General features: G+C 39.8%; 1 protein-coding gene across 1 annotated transcript in view; it reads left to right on the forward strand.

The window, feature by feature from the left end:
• Window positions 1-24,720, forward strand: part of CEP128 (centrosomal protein 128) — a 2,208,485-nt gene that overhangs the window by 91,944 nt on the left and 2,091,821 nt on the right. The window contains exon 2 of the mRNA XM_044074035.1: window positions 11,802-12,009. The gene's annotated coding sequence lies outside the window, so the exon portion shown is untranslated. The remainder of the gene's footprint in view (window positions 1-11,801; window positions 12,010-24,720) is intronic.

Below are 24,720 nucleotides of genomic sequence, written 5' to 3' on the forward strand. Positions count from 1 at the left end.
TGCTTACAATGAATTCTGAACAAGTGCTGAGATAAAATAAACAGATGAGTGCTAAAACTAAAAAGCTGGCTAGTTGCAAGGGAAATTTTGAAGAACAGACTTTATGGTGCCAGGAATAGTTTAACCCCAGTTAAGTGGGGGCTTAGGAGCTCACAAACAGTCCTGGACACAGCAAATCCGTATCTGACCTGCCTTGCCTTCTACATGAACTGGCACCCCACCTAAGTACCATGTTCAATCATAGCCTCACCTCAGGCTTTGTGCCCATTGAATGGCGCACCGCAACAGAGGGGGGGGGGGCACAACAGACCCTGGGAACTACCACCCCATTAGTCTGACGAGCCGTGTCTGCAAGACCATGGAACGTATCATCATGGAACTCATAAACAAAGACATTTGAGATCTCCAAACTCTGGACCCCACACAGTTTGGGTTTGTAAAGGGCAGATCATGTCTCCTAAACCTGATAGACTTCTTTGAAGTAGTCACCAAAGCCATAGATGAGGATAAGGTGGTTCACACAGCCTATCTAGATCTTGCCAAGGCGTTTGACACCATTCTTCACTCTGGAATTATAGATAAACTCAATAAACTAGGTATAAATCCCTATGTTACAAGATGGGTTGCCAACTGGCTTACTGACAGAACCCACACTGTGAAAGTAGCAGACTCCAAATCAGACTTCAGACCAATGACAAGTGGAGTACCACAGGGTTCAGTCCTGGGTCCTCTCCTGTTTGGTATCTACTTCTCTGAAGTACAGGCTTACACAGAAGCTCTTTGGCTAACTAAATTCACAGATGTCTGCAAACTATGAGTCATAATCGAAACTCCTAACAATGTGGGCATTCTACAAAAGGGCCTCACTGAGACAGATGCCTGGTGTCAAAGACATGGTCTCAAGCTCAATGCCAAAAAGTGCATTGTCATCCCCTTTGGTAAAAACTCTGTACCCATGAACTACCACATAGGTGGTAGTCTACTTAACACCGAAAGTGTGATAAGAGACCTTGGGACACAGGTGGACAGTAGTCTCTCCTTTGATAATCACATTGCCACAGGAAATCCTTCTACGTGGCACACCTCATCACAAAAGTTTTCTCATCCAGAAAAAAAGAGCTAATTGTTCCCCTCTACTCATCACTCATTAGACCTATTATAGAGTACAACGCCCCTTTTTGTATGTACCTCACAAGACATCTACACCAACTGGAAAGGCCGCAGAAATACCTCACAAAGAGGATTACTGGCCTCAAACAGATGCCTTACGCAGACCGTCTCAAAAAACTCCAGCTTTACTCCGTCGCATATCGCCTACTCAGAGGCGATCTCTGCCTAACATACAAAGCTATGTCAAACCCAGAGCTGTTGGACAGGCTCCACTTAAAGAAATCCCAGTCCCTCCCAGCTACACGCTCTAGGGACCTAAACTTTGTCACCACAATAAACATAACATGCTGGAGAGATAGATTCCTGTCCCAGAGACTTCCCATACTCTGGAACAGACTACCTATCTATGTCAAACAGAGCTCCTCATTAGCACTCTTCAAGAAAAATCTTGATGATTGGATGGGTAATAGGAAATTCACCCCAGGGATCACTTCTGTGATTCTGCTTGACGGGCACAGGAAAATAATTTTTTTATGTGGCGAAAGCCAGGGTACCTTTTTAGCTAGGCTTGTAGAGGCCCTAGGGCCAATAGCCCAGTACCTACCTATGAACCTAAATACAACAATTTGTATTTCATCAGAGTGAGCTATTTAGAAACTGCTGCTGTCTGTTCCTTCAGTGTTTTCTGTCTAAGTCTCTCTTGGTTGTACAATCAGTCCTTGTACTTGCAACAGTTTTATACAGACATTCCTACACATATTTTTTATGTAGCACAGTGTAGATGGTGGTTAACACGACATTACCATTCAGAGAATGCAAGACTAAATGCCATACAGTACCAGAGTAAACACAACCAGTCCAGGATTTTGAACTTTATTGCCAGGCAGTTACAGTTTTATTGAAATATGACCTATATGGGACTATTACTGTCATATTGTCTGGTTTATTCAGTATAATCCATATACAGTTGTTATTCTGCCAGGTGACTTTCTACTACTTTATTTAATCGGTATGACTACTACAAGCAGAATTGTTACTCACCAGCCTTGCAACGCTGCCATTGCAACCTACTGGCATGGGCTTCCTGATTCACAACCACAGCTGTAAAGGGAATAGAGAAATATTTAGGCATACCTATCCATCACATACACAGGCTGGACTTTGGTAAACAGTTATTGATATGAATACTTACACACTGCTGGGACATCACCCCTCTGCCTTGCTTCTTGGACCCACTGCTGGGACATCACCCCTCTGCCTTGCTTCTTGGACCCACTCGTCCAAGAGCTCCCTCTTCCTCAAGTCGGCATAGTGCTGCCGGACCTGCTCAGCATTCCAAGGGATACCAGTGGCACTGATGAGATCATGGGTGAGACAGTCCCAGGCTTCCGCTTTGTATTGGGAGCCCTGGTACTGGCCTTGCAGTAGTCTGTCGTCATGGTTATTTACCAGGAGTCCTACCTTGACCTTGGACTCCTGTATGCCCCAGCGCTGCGCCTGGAAGCGCATGCCCTCGCCGACACCTGCTATACTGCCTACAGTGGGAAGCTGCAACCAGTTTTGAGCTGTATTCCTGCCTGTGGGGTTTAAATACTGCCGATTTCCCGCCCTTTGCTGTGATTGGACAGTTTTGAATATGCTGAGTTAAGCTACGCTACGGGCAAACCTGTTCAGGTAAGGTTGGCAGTGCTTAATGGGGCAGGTTCAGTACTGCTTACCAATGGGCAAATCCACTTGGCTGGGCTACTCATTGCTTAGCAGTCATATGTACACAATGCTTACACCTGGTAAGCAGAGCTGTATAAGGCTTAGCATTGCTTATTTTTTATTTTATAGACTGTCTGGTTTGTGGGATTGATTTCATCATTCATTACATATTGTAAATTTGTTTGTCCCTGACATCTCTCGGTGTGCTTTCATTACATTTATTCATGTGTGACTATACTGTATGGGGCACTTGTGTTTATATGGGGGTTTCACAACTTTATTAAACTGACACCTCACATCTGGACCTACTACAGTACTCTAGTTAACAAATATATGTTATTTAGTAGCTAATTATAAAAAAAAATGTTTATGTACTGCTTTTACGTGAAAAATGCAAATTGGTTACAGTGGGGATTGAACCAGGAATAGCCGCTTGCAAAGCGTACACTCTAACCACTACATTATTGCAATACTGCTTACGTTGGATGTCTCTTGCTATTTTACTTCTTGTACTGTTTAAACTGGACTAAGCGTAGGGCACACCCACGCAGCTACACTTAAACTTTATTACATGTATAAAAAAAATGTATTTGTTGTGTTTATTTATTTGTACCCTTTAGAATATCCATGCTAATGCTGAACCTGTTATTCTATCAACTTTCTGCTTTGTGGGACGATTGTCCCTTATGGCTTTGTCCACATTCCTTACTCTGACGAATTGGGAGGTGTGCACAATGCGCTTATGCTACATCTGTTATTCTATCAACTTTTGCTTTGGTAGGGACTATTGCCCCTTATGGCTTTAACCAGATTTCTCACCTTGTGAGGTTGGGGGGATGTTATGAGCTTTCTTGCGCATTTTAAATTGCTGAACGGCAATTCTGGTGTACAGGGGGCGTGTGTATTCTGAGAGCACTGCTCTCAGACACACCCCCTGCACTCTTACACAGAACCGTGTCCGTTTTGCAGCACGCCTTCATGAATATGCATGGCGCACTGCCGTGCTGCATGGGAACAGTCCCTTCCGTGCAGCAATAACTTATTCCTGCACAGAAGTTTACTGAATCCTGGGGATTTGTCTAATATGCATTTATGACTCTGTAAATACTTCATCTAGGGGCTGTTGCCATAGGTACTGTGTTGAGGTGATTTGCCTGGCTGCCTTCTCAAAAATTCCCAAAAGATGTAAAAAAATGAGAATTTAAATTCTTCCTTGGATAATGATTTAGTTTTTGGACCCTGTTCTGCAGAGGATTCAAGAAATGTGATGAGAGAGGTAAGCTGATACAGGGAATCTCTCAGATTTTTCAGCCCTCTTTCTCTAAATTTGCCATGGAATTTTCATCTCCCTTGTCCAGTTCTGGCAAGAAACAAAATAAAGAGAATGACGATAAGCAGACATTTAAAAAGCAATGGTAGGGAGGTTCCAAAAAGAAAGCATGACCCACCCAAAACAAAGGACAGTCAAGTCAGAATTACTTCATAAGGGCCTTTTTTCCCCCAACCCTAGCTAAGTCTGAATTTCCATTTCTCTCTGATAACAGATTGCTGCAGACAAATGGGTTCTGAGGCTAATTCAGCAAGTTTACAGATGGAGTATGAAGAAATTCTTCCCTTCCAGGGAATTATTCCACATGTGTTAGACCAAACCCTTCTGTTTCCTCCTGTCCTACAACACATGCTGTCTCGGGGGGGGGGGGGGGGGGTAATAGAAACAGATGTTCATTATATTGATCACTGCTGTAGAAGCCTTAGCTATGCAAGTTATATCCTGCCAAGGATATAACAGCTGGTCAGTTTCCAAAGCTTCAGGACACCTTCTACTTGGCCAAACAATCAGTCAGCTTGAGCAAATGGAAAATGCTTTCTTTTGGTTCTAACAAAACAACTAGCACCCATCCAAGGCTATTGTTTCTCTGGTTTTATAGTATATTTGTGAATTACTATTCTATGAGCTGTTTTAACTCTTCTATCAGGGTTCATTGTCTGCCATTTCAGCATGTCTTCCCATGGACCCCCCCCCCCCCTTCAATGCAGTCTCATGTGAACATGTTTTTAAAAGGCTACTTAAAAAGCTTTCCAAAAGTCTGGTATCTCCTACTTGGAATCTAATCGTTGTGTTAGAGAAGCTAATACCTGCTCCATTTGAACCAGCTCATCTGGTTTACGTGAGGCTTTTGACATGGAAAACAGTTTTGCTGATTGCTCTGACTTCTGCAAGAAGAGTACCTGAGTGGCAAGCTCTTATGGTTGGTTAACATTATCTCAATTTTCACAGAAGCTAGGTTTCTATGAGAATTAATCCTTCTTTGTTTTCTTTCCATATTCCAAAATGGGAGAGAGAGAGAATACTTCATACCTTGGATGTCTACAGACAACTCTGGTAGTATCTTGACAAAACAAAATCTTTCAGACCTTTTAATCAGTTGTTCATTTCTAGTGAAGGTAAAAAAAGCAACAGTCTGTGTCAAAGCAGACCATTTCCAAATGGTTGTCTCAGACTATTACCCTTTGTTATTCCTACCACAGCAAAACTATTCTGTTCTAAAACTATATAAGGGCCATTTTTGATAAAGTAGAGTGTACCCCAGTAATAACTTATAGGAAAGGGAATAATTTAAAACAACTTTTGGAAACGCCTATCCCTGTGATGGTTAGGAATCCGGGTATGTATAATTTTGAGTCCTGTAACATTTGTGGTTCTATAGCTACTGGCCAACGATTCACTTTAAGGGAGGTCACTTATTCTGTAAAGAGAAGTTTCAACTGTAACACTAAAATGGTGGTCTATCTTACCCAGTGTACCAGCTGTTCAGCTTTTTACATTGGGAAGACCGAGAGAAAATTTAAGGAACGTATTTACGAACACTTTTATGCTATAAGAAAGAATGTCTGAAAATGCCTTGCCTAGACATATTTCTACTTTCCCAACCCGTAGGTTTAGTTTTAGGATTATTGACCAAGTGACACAAGATGTGAGAGGTGGCCCTAGTAATTGGCTGCTAGAAAAATCTGAACTGTTATGGCAACTTAGAGTTAATGCCCACCATTACCCAAGCCTAAATGAATGTTGCTGTATTTCCTGTTTTTTAAAACTTAAGAGCTTGTTTAGATGACTCTAATATATACATATATATATATATATATATATATATATATATATATATATATTTACATGATTTAATTAGATTTCAGCAAACTTGACAAGTAACACTTGAATGTTTGTTATAGTGCTCAATAGATTGTATGATTTTTTTACACTTTGTATTTTTTTATTTTGTTATTTTTAATTGTCGTTATTTATATTTATTCATTAGATGAAATTATTTTGTGTGTGTATTAAAGTTTAGTGAATGGGAGACTTAGGCTACTATATTAATATGAATATTTTATACACATTATTATATATTATTATATATATTGTTTCAGTTGTTTTGACAACTTTTTAAAGCTGTTTTAGATTATATTTAGGCCAGTTATTAACAATGTGTAATGGGTTGATTGTTTAATTGATTTTTAAATTAAATTGACAAGTGACAATTTATAATCATGTGATTTTACCAAAGTTTAAATGGAGCGAATAGTATTGTTCATTGTCTGATGAAGTCTGGTCATTGTACCGGACGAAAAGCGCTTCACATAATAAAGTCTTCCATCAAGGAGTTCCAGAGCCTCATTTAATTATTTCTTAGTTGTTTTATTTTTGTGTTTTTCACCACCTTGTTTTTTAAAGAAACACCTTGTAGTAAAACACATACAAATGCTGATTTGATCATTCAAACTTCCTTGCTTAACAGTGTCATATGATAGAAACATGCACAGATTGTTTTCCTGTTGCCTACTCTTTACAAGAAGCAGGTTAACTTTCATCCTGTTTTTCACATTCTTGCCAAGTCTGTAATAGGTCAGCTTTCTTGCTGACAGTGTGAAATGCATACTGATTCTGTAGGAAAACATGTCCATTAAGCAAATTCCTTATTTTCCAGGCCACAGTCATTTTAGTATGGATGCCAATCACATATTACTAAACTCTATTTCTACCTTTAAGCAAGCTTTATTTTATACTTTATTTATATTGCATATTTGTAACAGAGTTACTTTCAACCTTTTATTCACTGTTAAAAACACTCTAACAGTGTTTGCATGGGTCAGTACTATGTCCAGCCTCATTTGTGTATTTCGGCAAGTAGAGATATTATAGAACAATCTCATGTTGGCCAAGACTGGATGCAGGATTAGTTAAGGAGAGATGAGTTGAAACCAAAAGATGAAAGGCTAATAATGGTGGCACAGGATAGTGGACTATGTACATGTTGGTTTACAAATTCCATTGAAAAAATGGGAGAAAGACAAATTCAGCTTCTGTGAAACAGAACTGGTAACAGTTACACATATCATTGCTGTGTGTGATGCACTCATAGCTGAGGGTCTGTATTTCGAAAGGCAAGTAATGTAGCAAGACTGTTACACTGGGGATTATGCGAACACTACAATATAGAAGTAGCTGAGAAGCATTAGAAACATGAACCACAAAACATTATATAGAATGATGAAGTTTATCATCACTAGGATCACCCATTACCAATTATTCAAAAAATAGGCACAAGAAAACCAGATATTGTAGTCCATGAAAAAAGGAAAAAGTAGCCTTGATTATTGAAATTACTTCACCCAGTGGTTACAATCTCTTACATGCAGAGAGGCGTGCATTCATAAAATACCAGGATTTTCAAGCAGAAATAAGAGCAGTGTAGAAGATAGATATGCAGGTAGTTCCAATATTAGAAGGAGCAGCTGGATTAATTAAAAAGAATTTACAATTTGTGTGTAAATATGCTATCAATACATGTAACCTGATATGAACTGTAGAATGAGACAGCTCTGGGCACATTGCGGGTTTTCAGAAAAGCTCTCTTGGCTGACCTCAAGGACTAAAATAATACTAATTTCAAAAACTCTAATCATTTCCTGGCTTAGGAATGGGGTATTAGAAACCAAAAAACACTTGGAAAAAATAGCATTGGCTGTCAGGAAAACAACAGGAAAGCTGACGGTTTGGATAAGCCAAATGGCCTTTATATTCTGACAGTTTCTCTCTCTGTTTTAGTGGAAAATCCTTGTCACAGCACCAGGCATAACCAGGAAGGATATCCTAAAAACTGAACTCTGACCCTAATGATCATAAAATAATTCTGTCTCTAGCAGTCTCCTTTCCAATTATCTTGGTGTTTATATTACAGAAACTTTCACCACCCATTATTTGATCCTGAACCTGCATGTATTTTAACATCTATCTATCTGTCTGTCTGTCGATCTTTTTTTGTCTGGGTAAGATGCACTAGGCTCTTCCTCATCATCAATTCCCTTTTTCCCATTTTCTGTATGGGGTTTAGGCTGTCATGTCAACTGTCACCAGGCAGTCTGGTAAATAATTATGCCTGAATACGGTATTATTAGGGGACTCTTGTCCTGATGCAAGATACATGCTACTAAATCCTTTTAAAATAATGCGCATAGATGACAGAGCAATGAGAAGTGACCCGCTGTGATTTTTTTAAGACATCATCTTTTATCAGAATCCTCATTTAATATACTGCTCACTTTGGTGTAAACACATACAAGAATATCACTCAGCTTGAAAGGGCACAACAATTTTCAACCAGGACACATGTCACCATAACAAGGAGTCGCATAATAATCTGAAGGGATAATTACACTCTGCCTTCCCAAACCTTGACAGTGTATATGAGCAGCTGGTTCCCTCATTCTAAAGTCTGTACCCGTCTGCCCTAAATATAGCCATGAAGTTGTGAATAATTAATTTATGTTAATAATGTGTATTAATAAACTGTGTAACAAAACAAAGAGAATAATGGAAAGTTGTAAGAAATTCCCATCCCCTTCATCAAGATCACACTGAAACATGCCAGAGCTTGAGGAATTTACAAGGCTGCTACAGATACCAAATGAAACTACAAATCTTTCTTTAGTTATGTCAGGAAATTAAGAAATGATGTTCAAAAATGCACTGAGCTCCCTCAAAATAGTATTGTATATTCTGATACCAAATTATATTACCAATATCAGACAAATTTGGTGTTAACTTGTTGCAACCACTATCCATGAAAAAAATTAATTTCCCTTAAATTCGTCTTGGAACAAGTCTTAGAATCCCTGTCATTAGCTAAAAAGAATGTTTCTAGGAGACCAGATAACATACCAGGCTGCATTCTCATCAGTGCCAAGTATGTACCATCTGAACCTCTACATAAAGTATTCGGCCTCAGCCTACCTTCAGGGTTTGTGCCTGATGAACAGCCACTGTGACCCCTCAGCCTCTCCAACCTTATTTGCAAAGTCATGGAATGCATCATAGCAGAACTTATTTATTCAGAAAAAAGGCAACTTAACTGGTCTAGACTCCACTCATTTTGGTTTTGTAAAGGACAGGTCCTGTGTTTTGTACTTAGTAAAATTCTTTGCAAAGGGTGCAGGGGCTGTGGACAGTGGTCGCTCTGTGTACACTACTTATCTTGACCTGGCCAAGTCTTATGCCAGTATTAATGAAAATTTAGAAAAACAAAATTCAAACACGTAAGTTATCCACTGGATTATAAATTGGCTATCCATCAGATCCCAATTAATGTGAGTTGCTGGTATCCACTCTGAATGTAAAATTGTAACTTGTGGGGTACCACAGTGGTAATGCTGGACCCTCTCCTGTTTGGCATGCAATTTGCTGATATCCAGACCAATATCTTTGAATTGTTTACCAAGTTTGCTGATGACTGAAAGTTGGAAACTGTTGTCCACTCATCCACTGATATTTAATAGCTCTAACAAGACTTGGAATATGCACGTGCCTAGTGTACTGAAAATGGTCTCAAGCTAAATGCAAAAATAAAACTTCAACATAGTAAAGTTCAGTAAAAGAGCTGCTTCAAGCTCATATGTTATATGGTACTCCTCTTCGAACAGATTCTGTCATCAGTGTCCTGTGTACTTACATGGGCAACACACTGTCTCATTTGATTATCCAGTCTAGCACAGTTAATTTCCAAATGAATATATTCAAGATCCAAACAAGTCTTCTTACCACTGTACTCTTCCCTTATCAGACCCATTATTCAATACATTTCCTACTTTGGTATGAACAAATCCAAGCGTCTTGCTGAAATGGAAAGGCCCCAATGATTTTTAACAAAAAATAATTAATTCCCTTAAGTCCTTCAAATATCCTGATAGATTAACACAACTCTATATATTCTGTTGCTACTGGCTACTCTGTGGGGACTTGTCTCGCTTTTCAAGCACTGAAAGCCCCAGTCACATTTGATGCCTTAATTCTTCCAGTGGCTCTGAAAATGCCCTTACTAAGGACTTAGATTTATACTAACAAATAAACAAGACTTTGCTTGAGGGATACGTTCCTAACTCACTGTATTCCCAGCATTGGAAAAATAAATTACCATTACAGGTCAAGCAAAGTAGTACCTGATGACTGATTAGGCAGACACAAATTTGCACCAAGCTTATCACACACTGTCCTACTTGATTTGGGAGGTGATCACTATTAAGTTCTCATAAAAGATGGCAAGAACTTTTAAGTGCGTCTTTTTAAAGGTCTATATAGCTTGGTCCCCATGATTGCTTGTCTAGTATTGTTCCTATGTTCCTAAAATGAAAGGCCTTGAATCCTCCAACTCTCCTTAATGCTCAGTAGCCTACCAGCTGCTTTGAAGAGACCTGTGTCTCATTTTTCAAACAATGAAAGATTCACTTCTGTTTGACTTCACATTTCTTTGCAAAAACAGTGGCTGCACAAACACCCGCACTAGAGACCTCGGTCTACAACAATGAATAAACAAGAACTGCTGAAGAGAGAGGGTCCAAACATAGTGTATTCACTTACCATTACAGAGATCAAGCAAAGTGCTACTTTGTCAACCCTTAAGGCTAGTCTTGACGAGTATGATTGAATGAGTAGACACATATGTACCCGAGGGCTATCGTGTACTTTCCTACTCCATTTGACAGGTGAGAAGTACTAAGTACTCGTAAAGAATGGCAAAAAAAGTGTATCCCTTAAAAGTGTGTGTTTGTGTGTCTGTGTGTCTGTGTATATATTATATATATATATATATAGTATGTGTTCATACATACTATATATATATATATATATATATATATATATATATATATCGATCTCGTACTATTGCACAAAATCCTACCTAACTGAAACCAAAACGCCCGAACAAACTTTAGCGAAAATGCTTTTCAACGAAAAAGGACCATCGATAAACTGTGAAAAAAAAAACAAAAAAACAGAAAACAAAAAAAACATTACTAATGTTTTTGCAGGGGAGCAACCCCCCCTGCACCCCTCCCATATGGGGGGCTGTGCCCCCACCCTCCTTACTTTTATATTCTCACACTGTGATCACACTACAGTGGGGAAAAGGGAATATTCACTTATCCCCGCTGTACTACGATCTCAGCAACAGCCATTCCCCCACATTTTTCTTTTTTTTTTTTTAAGCACACTTAGTGGCACTGTAATCTGGTCATTTCCATGGGTTCTTCAAGCACCACACACTTAGGACCTGATTTGCACACTTGAGGCAGGATTTGGCAGAGACGTTCTGCTGAGAAATACTTTGGTTACATTCTTTGATGGCTGTTTAGTTTTGTCATTGCATGTGTTTGATCTAGGAATTGTACAGATATTTGGATAATGAGAGAGGCTTGCTTCAACAGCCTTTCTTTGTGTAAGATAGTATACCTCAAGTTAGTGAATCTTTAAGTTAGTGAATCTTTATCGTAAGAAATCATCACTCAGGAAGCTATTGTGGTAGGTGTAATTTTTTTCCAGTCTGCACTGCTTCTTGCTTTTCTAACATTTGCAAGGCTATTCTTTTTTATGTTTGAATTAATTTTTTTGCTTTTTCATGGCATTTTTCACAGTGTTATCTGCTTCTTCTTAGTGGGAAGGAACTGGAGAGGATGAGGAAGGCTTTTTGACAGCCTGCGGTTATGTCCCATGTGGACTGGTGCTGTGCTGCTGCTGCTGAAAAGGGCAACCTCCCTGTCTTGGTAAACCCTTGGAAGACATGTTTGCTCTAGGTCATCATACCAACAAATCCCAGTTCTACTAATGGTCCCTTCTCCAAGCATCACTTGTGTTTGGCTACAGTAAGTTCTTAAATAACTCTGTTTTTATTATTTTGAGAAACATTGTATACACTTTGCATAAAATATTTTTTCATGATGTAGGTAGCCAGACTTCTGCTTGTTGTATACTTTGGCGCAATGTGCTGGACAATTCTGACTTCTACAGTTTCTTCTAACATTTGCTGACTACAAAGTGGTAGGACTGGTCTTTGGGCATCTGGGAAAACTTTATTGTCTGGCACCAAAATTAGTATTGTTTTTGAACAATAATGTTTCACTTGTGATCGAATTACCTAACAGGAGCATGCATTGATCCTCTAATGATTGGATGGGAGCTTCTAGGAATCATTAAATATAACTGGCCAGAGTTGTCTTCTTACTCCTAGAAGTTTCTTGCCTGTAGTACTCTAAATTACATTATCAGATTTATCTTTGATTTATACCATCCCCTGCTTACTGAAAAATAAGAAGCTGGTGGTTCTTTTTTTTAAAAAACAATTTGTTCAGAGATAGATAAGAGCAGTTGCAATGAAAATGGCTCTGTCTGATATGAGTACTACAGTCAAATAGCATGAGTTTTTATAGCCACTAAAACAGTGGGTGGGTCCATTGGGTAATGATGAAAGCCATGGCATGTAGTTGGTATAGTTGGTTATACTCAGTTTGAATGAGCTTCTGATAGGCTGCTAAACATGGCATGTAATTGGTAGAGTTGGTTTTACTCTACTTGAATATTACGGATAAGTGACCAATTAGGGTCTAAGACTTGCTATTTGGAATCTGACCCTGTCTTAGTGAGGGAACAGTTTTTAAATATATCCAAATGTTTTAACAAAATATTTAAACAAAGGGTTATCAGTGTATAAAAGAAAGTGTTTTCTCATGATATGCTTCCTCAGATCCATCTTTAACAAAGTACATACAGTAGTAAAATCAGATTATTTAACAAAGTGCATGCAGTACTCATATAACATAAAGCCATTTTCATGTCTACTGCTCTTATCCATCTTTGAATAAAGTTAGAACAATGTGTATCTTATTCTTCTGAAAGGAGGAGATGATATAATCAAAAGTAAACCTGATAATTTAATTTGGAGTACTACAAGCAATAAACTTTTAAGAATAAGATTATTATTCTGGCTGGTCATATTTAATTATTCGTAGAAGCTTCCAACTTGTCCTGACCCTTAACCCTTAAAGGACAGGAGTCCCACTGATCTGTTCATTCACCATTTGTGATAATTCTCGGCTCTGGTTGATGATTGAATAGATGGAGAAAGGAAAATCGAAACTTCCCAGCTGCTTCATATAGCCAGGCCGGTACTACTCAGTCTGCTTATCGTTAACAAAGCTGCTCTGTTTTGTTTCTATTAAGGCATATTTGAAGGCCTATGCTGAAGTCTCTAGTAATATCAAAACTGAAAGGGTATATTTTTAGGAAAGTGAGAAATTAGTCTCTTGAACCTGACTCCTAAGAATTATGCTGAATATGTAGAGTACAAACTCTTTTTATTAGTAAAACTATTCATTTATAATCAAACTGCAAGTAAATGTTGTGGTTAGGTAAGTAATCGCAAGCATTAGCCTGTTATACCAAGCTGCCTTGCATTCTTAGAGTAATTACGACTTTACCAAAAGAAATTGCGTAGTTCAGCTATTTCTGCTTAATCACTTTTTTCCGCAACTTGTGTAGATTAAATATTTTGTGTGGATACCATGGATACCATAGGAGCTTTTTTTCCTGCCAGTTTTGTATTCTGAGCTACATAGTTGCGAAAGAAAGTCAACATATTTAAATTCTTGTCGACGTGTAACTTAGGGATGTAACAGCAACAGTTCTTTTGAATCAGATAGAGTTTTGATTGACAGAGTTCAACAATGGCTTTTTTGTATATATTATTTTTCAGATCACAGCAAAACATTTTTATATTTATTCCTGCAACAACATACTGTGGGTTAGCCTACTCAGGGAAGGTGTTGAGTGGTAATTTTTGTTGAATGATTTTCTTTTATTCAAGAATACTCAGCATAGTAGCATTGATTTGAGCTGTTATCTTTAAGGATGTCACAGTGTTAGCAAGTAGCCGAGAAGCTTTTTGTATTAAACCTTTAGGAATGCTTTGATATGACTGATATGACACTTAGAAACTGGTGAATTACTTACTAGATAAGAAATGGCTAAAATTACATGGGACTTAAATATTGTTACTTTGCTAAGTGTCCTGTGCTTGGAAACTTGAGTTTACAGAGACCACGATATTTCTGCTCCAGTTACTATTTGTTATTGAAAGACGATAGTTTAACATAGCTGAGCCAGGACACATGCTGATTTTATATTTCCTTTTTTATTTTTTTTTTTTGTAATGTCATTTTTATTCCATCGGGGGAGGGGATAATCCCCTCTCTCTATAAGATAGGGCCATGTTTGTCATGAATTTATTATGCAAAGCACTCAGGTGGAGAAGGCACTCTACAGATCAGACAGTTCCTTCTGCTGCCTCAGCCATTGCCATCTGAACAGCAACAGCAGCTGAAACATTTCATATGGCATTAGCATCACAGTGGATTTGAATGATTTTATGTATTGGGGATGTGGCAATAGCAACCATTAGTACTACAAATTAGTTTTCTCTGGCACTGTTAGTATCAGTCTCTTCCTTCCTTGCTTTTGGTCTATAATCTAAAATTTGCTGACTGATCACAGGAGGGTAGATCAAACCTGCCAGCTCTATATAGCAGTGTTTCCGAAACTGGGGTCCGTACAATAAACTCAAGTGGTCCTCGAGCTCACTTGCACCCACCTGGGTTTCAGGCATTATCCATGACCCAACCCTGTGGAAAAAGAAAAGTTGTGCCGCTCACCCACAATTTATTTAAAAAAAAAAAGAGAGAGAGAGAGAAACTTCCCTGTTTGCAGCTGAGCAGTGGTTAAGCAGCTAATTGCCCTTACTTTTTAGAGGAAAAGAAGGAACAACTTCCATGTTTGCGGCTGACTCTGAACAGCTGCTCACTTGCCCTGTGTTTTTGCCAGCAGTTAGAACTTGGAGGGAAATTTAAACAACTATTCTGTTCCCTCCAAGTAAGACAGGTCCCATATTTGTGTTGTTCGCTGTATGGGTATGGGTCTGCTCTCTCCCTTTTGCCAGCAAATAGAAATTAATGCAGAGCTGATGATTGATCTGGACAATCTTGTTGATAGAACTTGAAGGTATTTTCTGTTTTTTTTATCAAGGCTTTAATAAGAAGCGGTGCCTGAGTGTAGCTGTCAAGTTGACGAGATATTCGCAGTGTGTGCCAGATTTTTGCTTTATTTGGTCTATTTCACATAAAAGGGGGTTTCTCTGGTAAATCATTGAAGACTGAAGAAAATAATGGCATACTTTTGAGCTTCAGATTTCATGCGTTTCAGATTGTAGTTTTTCTGGAAAATCCCTGGCAAATCATTGATGAGTGAAGTCAGAAAATAATGGCAGACATTTGAGCATCGGACTTCATAGATTTCAGAAAATTTGTACTAATGCAAAACTTGTTGTTCTATTAACTTTCTAAGTTTACAAGACCAAAAATTAAAATGTGCCCCCCCCCCCCCCCATTATGGCAGGTGCATTTTTCAAGCAATTTAGTTTCAAGTGCATATTTTAATAGTGAAAGCGCTTAGTTTATGGGACTTGCTGTTTTCTGCTTGTGTTATTAAAATGGTGTTTCTCTGCCTGTTTTTGGTCAGTTTGTTTTTTATTTTTTGGTTACTAGTGTTTTACTTTGTTTGGAGCTTGTTTTGTTCGTTAGGCACAAAATCTTACCTCCTCTGCAGGATGGCTCTTCAGGCCTGGAAGGTGGCTCTTGGTTATCAGTTAACTCTTTAAGCAGTATACGCTCCTTCAGAGCATAATCTAGTGGCAGATAATCTGAGCAAGTCCAAAACACAGGAGCATGAATGGATGCTTCAAAGATTCATGTCTCTGGACATTGTCCATCAGTGGAATATTCCTCAGTTAGATTTTTTTTTGTCTCCTCTCTGAACATGTAACTTCCTGTGCTCTGTTGGAGTGCCATGGAATCTGGCATGGAAGATGGGCACCCTTTCTTTTCCTTGGAAGGGGATGTTTCTTTATGCTTTTCCTCCTCTTTCTCTACTTACAAGAGTACTGCAGAAGATTCAACTGGACTTCTCAGAAATCTTACTAGTTACTCCCTTTTGGCCAAAACAGCACTCGTTCCCCTTGTAATGCATCTGGCTAGGGACAGTCACCATAAGTTACCTCACTGATTGAATCTCCACATACAGGACAAGGGTTCTCTTATCCATCCTCACTTGTTTACTCTTCAACTGACATTGTGGGTGATAGGGTTTTGATCCCTTTCAGGCCTCTCTTTTCTGAAGACGTGCCAAGGGTTTTACAGGAGGCAAGGATACCTCAACCAGGAAATCTTGTATGCCCAAATGGAAAAGGTTTTCTGTCTGGTGCCATGCTCATAACAAAACCCTTTTTCAGTTGGGGGGGGGAATCCTTTTGGTGCTTTTATTTGTGTGAGTTGCTCCAGTTTGGCCTGGCCTATTCTTCTTCTTTGAAGGCCCATTTGTAAACCATTTCTGCTTGTCAACCCTTGAATCCTCCTTTGCCTTCTCATTTTGAGGTCAAACAATTTCTTAAAGGCATCCTGCATATTAGACCTCCAAGGAAACCTGTCCCTCCTCTATGGGACCTTAATTTTGTTTTGGAAAAATTGACTCTGGCTCCTTTTGAGCTTGCAGGCTCTGTATCTTTGCAACACTGTACCTGGAAGACTGTTTTGTTGCTGTGTGTCTTACTTCTGCTTGGATGGATTCTGAGCTCCAGGCCCTTATGGCAATTCCTTCGTTTTTGTTTTTCTTCCACAGGGACAGGTGTCCCTTCATTCTAACCCTTATTTTATGCCCAAGGTAGTAAATAAGTTGCCCTTGAATTAGTTAGTGCAACTCCCTTCCTTTTTCCCTTCTTGTCAGTCTGCTAATGAGAAGGTCCTGCTTTCCTTGGATTTGCAGAGATAGCTCAGGTACTATTTAGATAAAACTAAGGCTATATGCAAGTCTGATCAACTTTTTATTTCCTTTCATTCCAGGACATTGGGTTTGGCTGTTTCTAAGCAAACCATCTCCTCCTGGATATCTAAGGCCATTTCCTTTTGTTATACTTTTCATAAAAAATCTCTGTCTACTTGTGTTTAGAGTTTATTCCACTAGGGCTGTTGCTTTTCTGGTGCCTTCTTTAAGGGGTTTGTAGACTGATTCTGTCCATGAAGCTGCTACCTGGTCTTCAGTGCATATCTTTACTAAACAGTATTAGTTGGATATGATTTTTAAGATCAGAGCAGGTTTTGCTAAAACTGTTTTATATGGGTTTGTTGAGAGCTGTTCTCAGCCTTCCACCTTCAATTCTTTCTTAAGCTTTTTTACTCTCCCTTCTGTTTAGAATACTACAACAGTGCTATAGAAGGACAGTACAGTTGTGTAAAATGTTACCATGACATTAGATGTTCCTCTCTTCACTGTTGCAGTATTCACTCCCTCCCTCCAACCCCCTCGTGTTTGTTCTGGTTTTAAATTCCCTTCTAGCGGAAGGTTCCTCTTTTTCTTCTGCTTTGTTTCCTATGGAGTCTGTTCTCATCTGGGGCAATTCAGTTCAGGGTAGCTGTGTCCATATGCCCCTTTTATGCCCTATGTTCTGTGCAGGCAACATAGTTGTGACGTATGGCACATACAAGATCATTAGGCTTTAGTATACTGGCTGTGTGCTGGGCTGCCCTGGGTGGGAGATCATTGTTGCAGTATTCTAAACAGAAGGGAAGAAAAGGATCTCTACTGCTTTGGTAAGATTTTACACAACTGTACTTTATATTGCTTTGCTTTCATTTATGTCAAAATACAGTGTACATCTGTGTTCCTTCAGGTGTGGGAACATGCATCTAGTCCTAGGAGCAGAAAAAAATGGTAGGAAGACTTATAGTGCATGCATCATCCTGGAGGCTGACTTCTATAATAAATGTATGTATGTGTGATGCCCGTGCCCTGGTCCAGCAATCAAGGAACCTCAGTCCTCACCACTAACACCAAAGAGGGCATGTTATATATGAGGAAAGGATAACAAATACACACAGTAAAGTGCAATTTCCCTTAAGAGCACACGTAGATCACAGTCAGTCCAGCGCTGGTTGCTCCCTTGCTCTCCAGGTCCCCAATAACACTCCCCACTGGCACAGCTATAGGGTCAAGATCTCAGCCAGCTGGGCAAGCCAAAATCTCCAGCACCCTTTCTGTCCAACCACTGCTTCATGTCCCTGCCCAAGTAGCTGACACATACACACTTTGAGATAAGTTTATACAACCACACAAACACTTCTGGGGAAGGCTGGCACAGGTTCTCCAGCTGTGCTCCTTTTACCCAGACTATACGGTGGTACCACTGGCCACCAACAAGCTAATATTTATCAGCTACTCAAAGGCCCTTAAAAGGGTGTCCAATTATTACTGTGCAATATTGTTATCCAATTGGTAGTATGACTAAATAGTCGAGGCTTAGTAGACTGACTTGGTACAGAATCCTTATGTACATGCAATGTACTCTTAGAGCTCTCTACACAAACCAGCCACAGTTAAAATGTTTTAAAATATTTAATAATAAATAATTAAAACCACAAGACAATACTTTCTACTACACAGTGCTAGTCAAGAGTTCAGAGATCACACAGAAATATTTAAAATAATTCAGTAGTACAGTTCTGATATCACAGAAAAACACTTAGTCTAATCTTTCTAGTTCCTAGCTATTTCTAAAAGAAAAACAAATCTGAGATAACTTACATCTAGAGCAAGACAGCGCTGTGAGATGGATGGTCATGACAAAAATGCTTCATAATCTTTGTTCTCACTGTTTAATTTGAAATTGCAGGTCTGATAAACATTACATCATTCTTCACAACTTACTGGGGTTCCCAGGCCAACAGAAACTGCATCTGCATTCATTTACACCTAGGCAGAAACCAGAGCAATAAAGGACATTTATGCATGCAAATTCTGGTCATTAACTTTAGCCTTAACACAATAGGCAGGAAGCCTTCATCTAGCCTGGCCGGAGCCGAATTGTAAACATCAAAGACAGTCATGAAATGCTTGACTTAGCTTTCTTACGGTAGATTGCACTGTTGTCACATTTATTTCCAGTTCCACATTTCACAGCATATTCTTTAATTTATGAAACAAGCCTGTATTTCAACATTTCACAGTATTTTCTTTCAATTAAGAAAACAAGTCTGTAGTTCAACATTCATATTTACAAATGACAGAATTATCTATAAAATTCTATCTGGCTATGCTGGCAGCCTTCACAGTATACATTTATGTATTCTGTTTTATCAGAGGCCAGGGGGGAAGAGCTCCATTATCACAGACTATTGCAATAAAAAGAAATAAGTATTTGTAGGAGACATTGTTTTGCAATAAAAATCCAGTAATATTGTTTTCAGTAGGACCTACTAACATTTTATAATTTATTACGAAAAGAATGTGTGTATACATATATCTGTGCACAGACATGCATATTAACATACATATTGGCAGATGTGAGCATTTGGTGTTTCTTCAGAATATAGCCAAAGTCAGAAACTGATTTAGAGTGAAGGGGAAAAAGAAGAAGAAACAAAACTAGTAAAGATTATGGCTGGAATTCAGAAAGGACTAATGTCAGTGGTAAGTCTTACCACTAGTAGCTTCCACCTTGCAGTAAACCTTTCCAGCTTAGAGATCACCCTACCACTATGATTTCTTACTAGAAGTAGCATCAGCTTGAAGTGCAGTCCTTCCTTCTGTGGTAGGTGGTAAGGAAGTAATCTTGGGAGAGTGGCAAACGCTAGTTAGACATGTGCATTCCCAAGAAGTGCCTGCAGTTACTGATGTGCTTTGCTGAGTGATTTAGAGACTTGCAAAGTCGTTTAAATTTCCACATTGAGTCGAAAAGTGTAACAGTTTCAAAAGATCGTGGTCACTTATTGACTTTGGTGGAAGAAGTTGTAGTGCAAAGTTCAGTAGACACTTGGGGGTAGGGTGTTAGTGTGTGTGTCAAGGGGCATGAATAGAGTTGGATGAGTGTGTTTGTGTGTGTGTGTGTGTGTGTGTGTGTGTGTGTGTGTGTGTGTGTGTGTGTGTGTGTGCATGCACATGTCTGCCTGGGTGGCTGTAGGAGGGGAATTAGATAGAGGATCGAGAATATTGGTACATGTGTAAGAGCATGTGTGTAGGTGAATGAGTGTGTGTGTACATTAGTCTAATCAAGTGAAGGGGGGTATGCAATGTTGAATGGATGTGTGGGCTTGTGCATGCGTGAATTTCTGACTGTGTGTGTGAGTGAGATTTGGTGTCTTTGCAAACAGGATGCATAGGGGTGGTTGTGTAAACAATACCGCCATCACAGATCTAGCCCCTAGTAGCAAAAAAAATTAACACAGTCCTGCAAATGAGACAGTAATGAGGTCTCCCTCATTAGGGCATACTCCATCTCTGAATAACATTTTGTGTAAGTTGACCTATCTGTGGTAGGCAGTTTACATGGAAGTATTTGGAATTTTTCTGAATCCCAAGGAATGTTACGAATTTGAAAGAAAGGATATGTATGATTTAGGGTGAAAGGGAGAAAAAGTAAAAAAGATACATAGGAGCAAGGCATAGCAAATAAGGAATGGGTTAGTAAGGGATTCTAGGATTGTAAGGATTTAGAAGGAATATATTTTATGTATACATTTTAATGTACATTGAGTATTCATTCTGGTCCGTTAAGTAGTTACATCTTAACAAAGACAAAAACGGTTTTGTTCATAGGCAAATACAAGGCTAGCTGCCCTTATGGGCTATTTTAAGTGCATTTGATTTTCTATCAAAGGGTAAAATCAAATCTTGTACCTTGTGTTGATGAGGTAAATGCCTTAGCCATTATGCCTGTCCCCAACCCGCATACGATTTATTTATTTTATTAACTTTGTTTAAATTAAGTAAATAAATTATTTACTTTAGGGTACTACACTGGCAAACAAATTTAATAATTAAAATATTGATCAATTTAATAGGTTCATACTAGGCTAACTGCTAGAAGGGCCATTTTAGGCCTAGACAATAACCCAAGGTCAGAATCAAACCCTGTACCTTGTGTCTGTGAGTTGAAGACTTTAACCATTTTGTGAAATACTCTCTCAAAGAATCTGTGATCTGATTCAAACCCTGCATTACTTCTGTTGCTGCTCAGAACTTACTTTCTCTGTGGTGCAACATGTTAATGCCATAATATATGTTTATATGGGTGTTTATGACAATTAACCTAATTGCCTTTTCCTCTCACACATCATTGAAAAAATAAAGGAAAGCACATTTCTTATAAAACATATTTCATTCAATCACATTTCGTATAAATTTCTTATACAGCAAATACTCTTTCAGAAATGTTTAGTTTTAGTTGAATAAGTGTTCTCACATTTAATAAATGAAAAGTGTCATCTAACAGGCCGAGAACTCATTTGCTGAAGTTCTTTGTATATCCTATATCTCCTCTGCTCCATTTCCCTCTTATGCAAACCATGAGGAAGCAATCCAAACCTCAGTCCACCACCTCATCCATCTGGTCCACCAGGGTCTCTGTGAAGCAGAAGATCCATGAGCCTTTCAAACACCTCACATACTATTGTATTTCCTTCTCCAATTTGTCCTTCAGTTTTGAAGCCCCAGGACCTGAGAGTTCCAAGAGTACTGCTGTCGCAGCCGAAGAGATTCATGTCTTCAACCCCGATCGTATCCTTGAGCAGTTCTGCTCCTGTTCCCTCAGATCAGGATGAATCTCTGAGCCAGAATATCAGTGTTGGATCTGTGGGACCGGAATTGACTTCGATGTTGGTGGAGCCTTCCTTGCTCCTTGGAGCCTTGGCATAAGACAGCTTGGGTCCAGCTTCCTCCTCGAGACACAGATCTGGTTAGAGTTGTGGCTTGCCTGCTTAAGATATCTTTGCTCCGGTTTGGCCTGCTGCGTCTTCCCTGGGTCCATTGGCCTTCAAGTTTGTGGAGAGGATTTTTTCTCATTCAAGCAATCTGGTCTCTCATACTTCCTCAGATTCTGCACCGTATCCCCCTTTGGTTCCAAGCTGTAATCCTATCAGACCTACTCCACAGGGACAGCCAGTACCAAGTAGCGTCCAGACAGTTCTCATAGATTAACTACCCCTCTTTTTAGACACTTCTCCAGAACAACATGCCGAATTGATTCACTGAAGGAGAACATGCCAAAGGAGGCACTTAGATTCCTCTCTGGAATCCCTCACAGAAGATACTGATTTCAACAAAGGGGAAGGGACCCCCCCCCCCAGATCACCACCCAATGACGTCTTCTTTGGAAAGATTTTGGAAATCCTTAAGCAAAAATGCGGTTGGTCCTCAGATAATCCAATCCTTGAGGAGTCCGTATTCTTAGAAGCTTTTGGCTGTGGCCCATCTACGTACGTGAGTGACTCCCTCGACCAAGGAGTTTATCAATCTAGCCTCTCACTGGGCATGGAAGGAACTGGACTCTGAACCTATCCCTCTTAAACTGGATAGAATTTTAGTCCCGCTGAAAGATGGACCACATTGGAGCAAAAGTGTCCCTGTTGATGTGATGGTTATAGTGGCAGCCACCAAGAAGGAGCTTGCAGAACAGAGCTGCTCTGTATACCCCCCTAACAGAGAGTCTAGAACGCTGGACAGGCGTGAAAAGCACATATTTACATCCGTGATCTTTGCCTTGTGGTCCCTGATCTATTTGGCACACTTTGCAAGACTACAGAGGGATTTGACTAAGGAACTCTCAGTCTCTGAGTCCATGTCTCCAGAGAATTATAAGACATCATCCTCGCAGTTGACCACTATTTAATTTATATCAAATGCGTCCATGAGGCTAATCTCGCACACTGTAGAATGTACCTCACAGCCTGCTGGTTCACGCATTGCCGTAAGGAGACATGCCTGGATGCAGCTTTGCGATTTTGTGGAGCCTTTCAAGTCTTCTTTTATCAATGCTCCCTTTGATGGAACTACCTTGTTTGGTCCCTGTGTGAAATGCTTGCCTGCAGTGAACAAGAATGAAAGACCCTGTCTGCCCTAGAGATTTGCTTTTCTACCCCTCAACTATCCTTCTCAAGGAATCAAAATGGAGGCAAGAAAATGTGATTCCATAAATCCCAGTGATCTTTCCCGGATTCATGTTGAGAGTCCACAAAAACAGGGATTCTGAGATTCTTTTCCAGATAGATCCTTTCAGAACTCCTGAATTACTGCCTAACCGCTCGCCTCTGGAGGCAGTTGCGGGATGTTTGTCCTTGCATCCAGATGCCTGGGCTACCATAACAATAGATTCTTGGATGCTAAATATAATATCCAAAAGTTACTTTATACCATTTTTCCAAACACCGCCCCCCCCCCCAAGAAAAACAAACTTCCCGAAGTTCTACCTAGTCAGAGAGAAGCTGCAGTTCAAGAATTTCAGAAGCTGTTAGACAAGAGCGTCATCCTGGAGGTCTCACCAGACCAGAGAGGATTCGGTACTTACTTGAGGTTCTTTTTAGCACCAAAAAAGATAAGGGACCTGGGACCCATTTGGATGTGCCCACTTGATCTTAGGATGCATACTATCACATCAAAATAGGCAGACAGTCCAGAAGTGACGTGCGCTTTAGGCTGGGAGCTAGTCACTGTCAATTCAGAGCCCTGCCCTTTGGACTCATTACAGCCCCTAGAATGCTTACTAAATGTCTAGCAGTGATAGCAGCTCACATGAGACTGCAAGGATTCCAGGTGTTTCCGTACTTAGATGATTGGCTCCTCACCACTCCAACCAAGCATCACCTACAACAAACCAGGGATGATTTACTCCAAATTTGCTGTCTTTAAGCATTGCAGTCAACATGGCCAAATCAGAGCTACTACTGGTTCAGAGCCTGGAGTTCATTAGTGCTCATCTGAATGGTACAAGTCAAACTGCTTCTCTACTCCTGTATCGTGTGACCACAATCAAGTTCCATGTTCAACAAATTATTTCTCATCCTGCTACTCCTGCTTGTCTGGTTCTGCAGGCTCTGGCGTCTATAGCAGCATCTGTAGTATTAGTGTATTAGCCCCTTAGCATGTTACTCTGTGTGTTCTGCATGGGACTCCAGCTGTTCAGTGGTCTGTTCTTTGACAGCCTCTTTCTTATCCAGTCAGATTCACTCAGGTATGCAGAGACCATCTTCAATGGTGGATCCATTTGAGTGCGATTCTCATAAGTTGCCTCTTTGTTCGGTCTCCCCCTGTAGCCACAGTAACCACAGACACCTCACAACTGGGGTGGGGGGGCATTTTTTGGGAAGGACTGTACAAGGCATGTGTTCACCCCAAGTGGCCAATACACATATCAATGTCCTACAGATTAGATCAATACTTTTGTCATTGCAGGCTTTTCAAGATATTTTCCCTCTAGGGAACATTGCGATTCAAGCCGATAACATATCTGTGGCCTGGTATATCAACAAATTATGTGGAACTCAATCTTACCCCCTCTGTGGAGAAGCTACAAGTGTGTGGCAATTGGCAATCTCCTCCAACCGCTTTATAGTGGCAATGCACATCCCAGGAAAATCCAGAATACTGGCGGACAAATTCAGCAGATCCATTCTGATGCCTCACGAGTGGTCTCTCAATCAGTCAGT

This window comes from Protopterus annectens, chromosome 6.part0 (assembly GCF_019279795.1).
Source record: "Protopterus annectens isolate FY-2018-M chromosome 6.part0, PAN1.0, whole genome shotgun sequence".
NCBI lineage: Eukaryota > Metazoa > Chordata > Ceratodontiformes > Protopteridae > Protopterus > Protopterus annectens.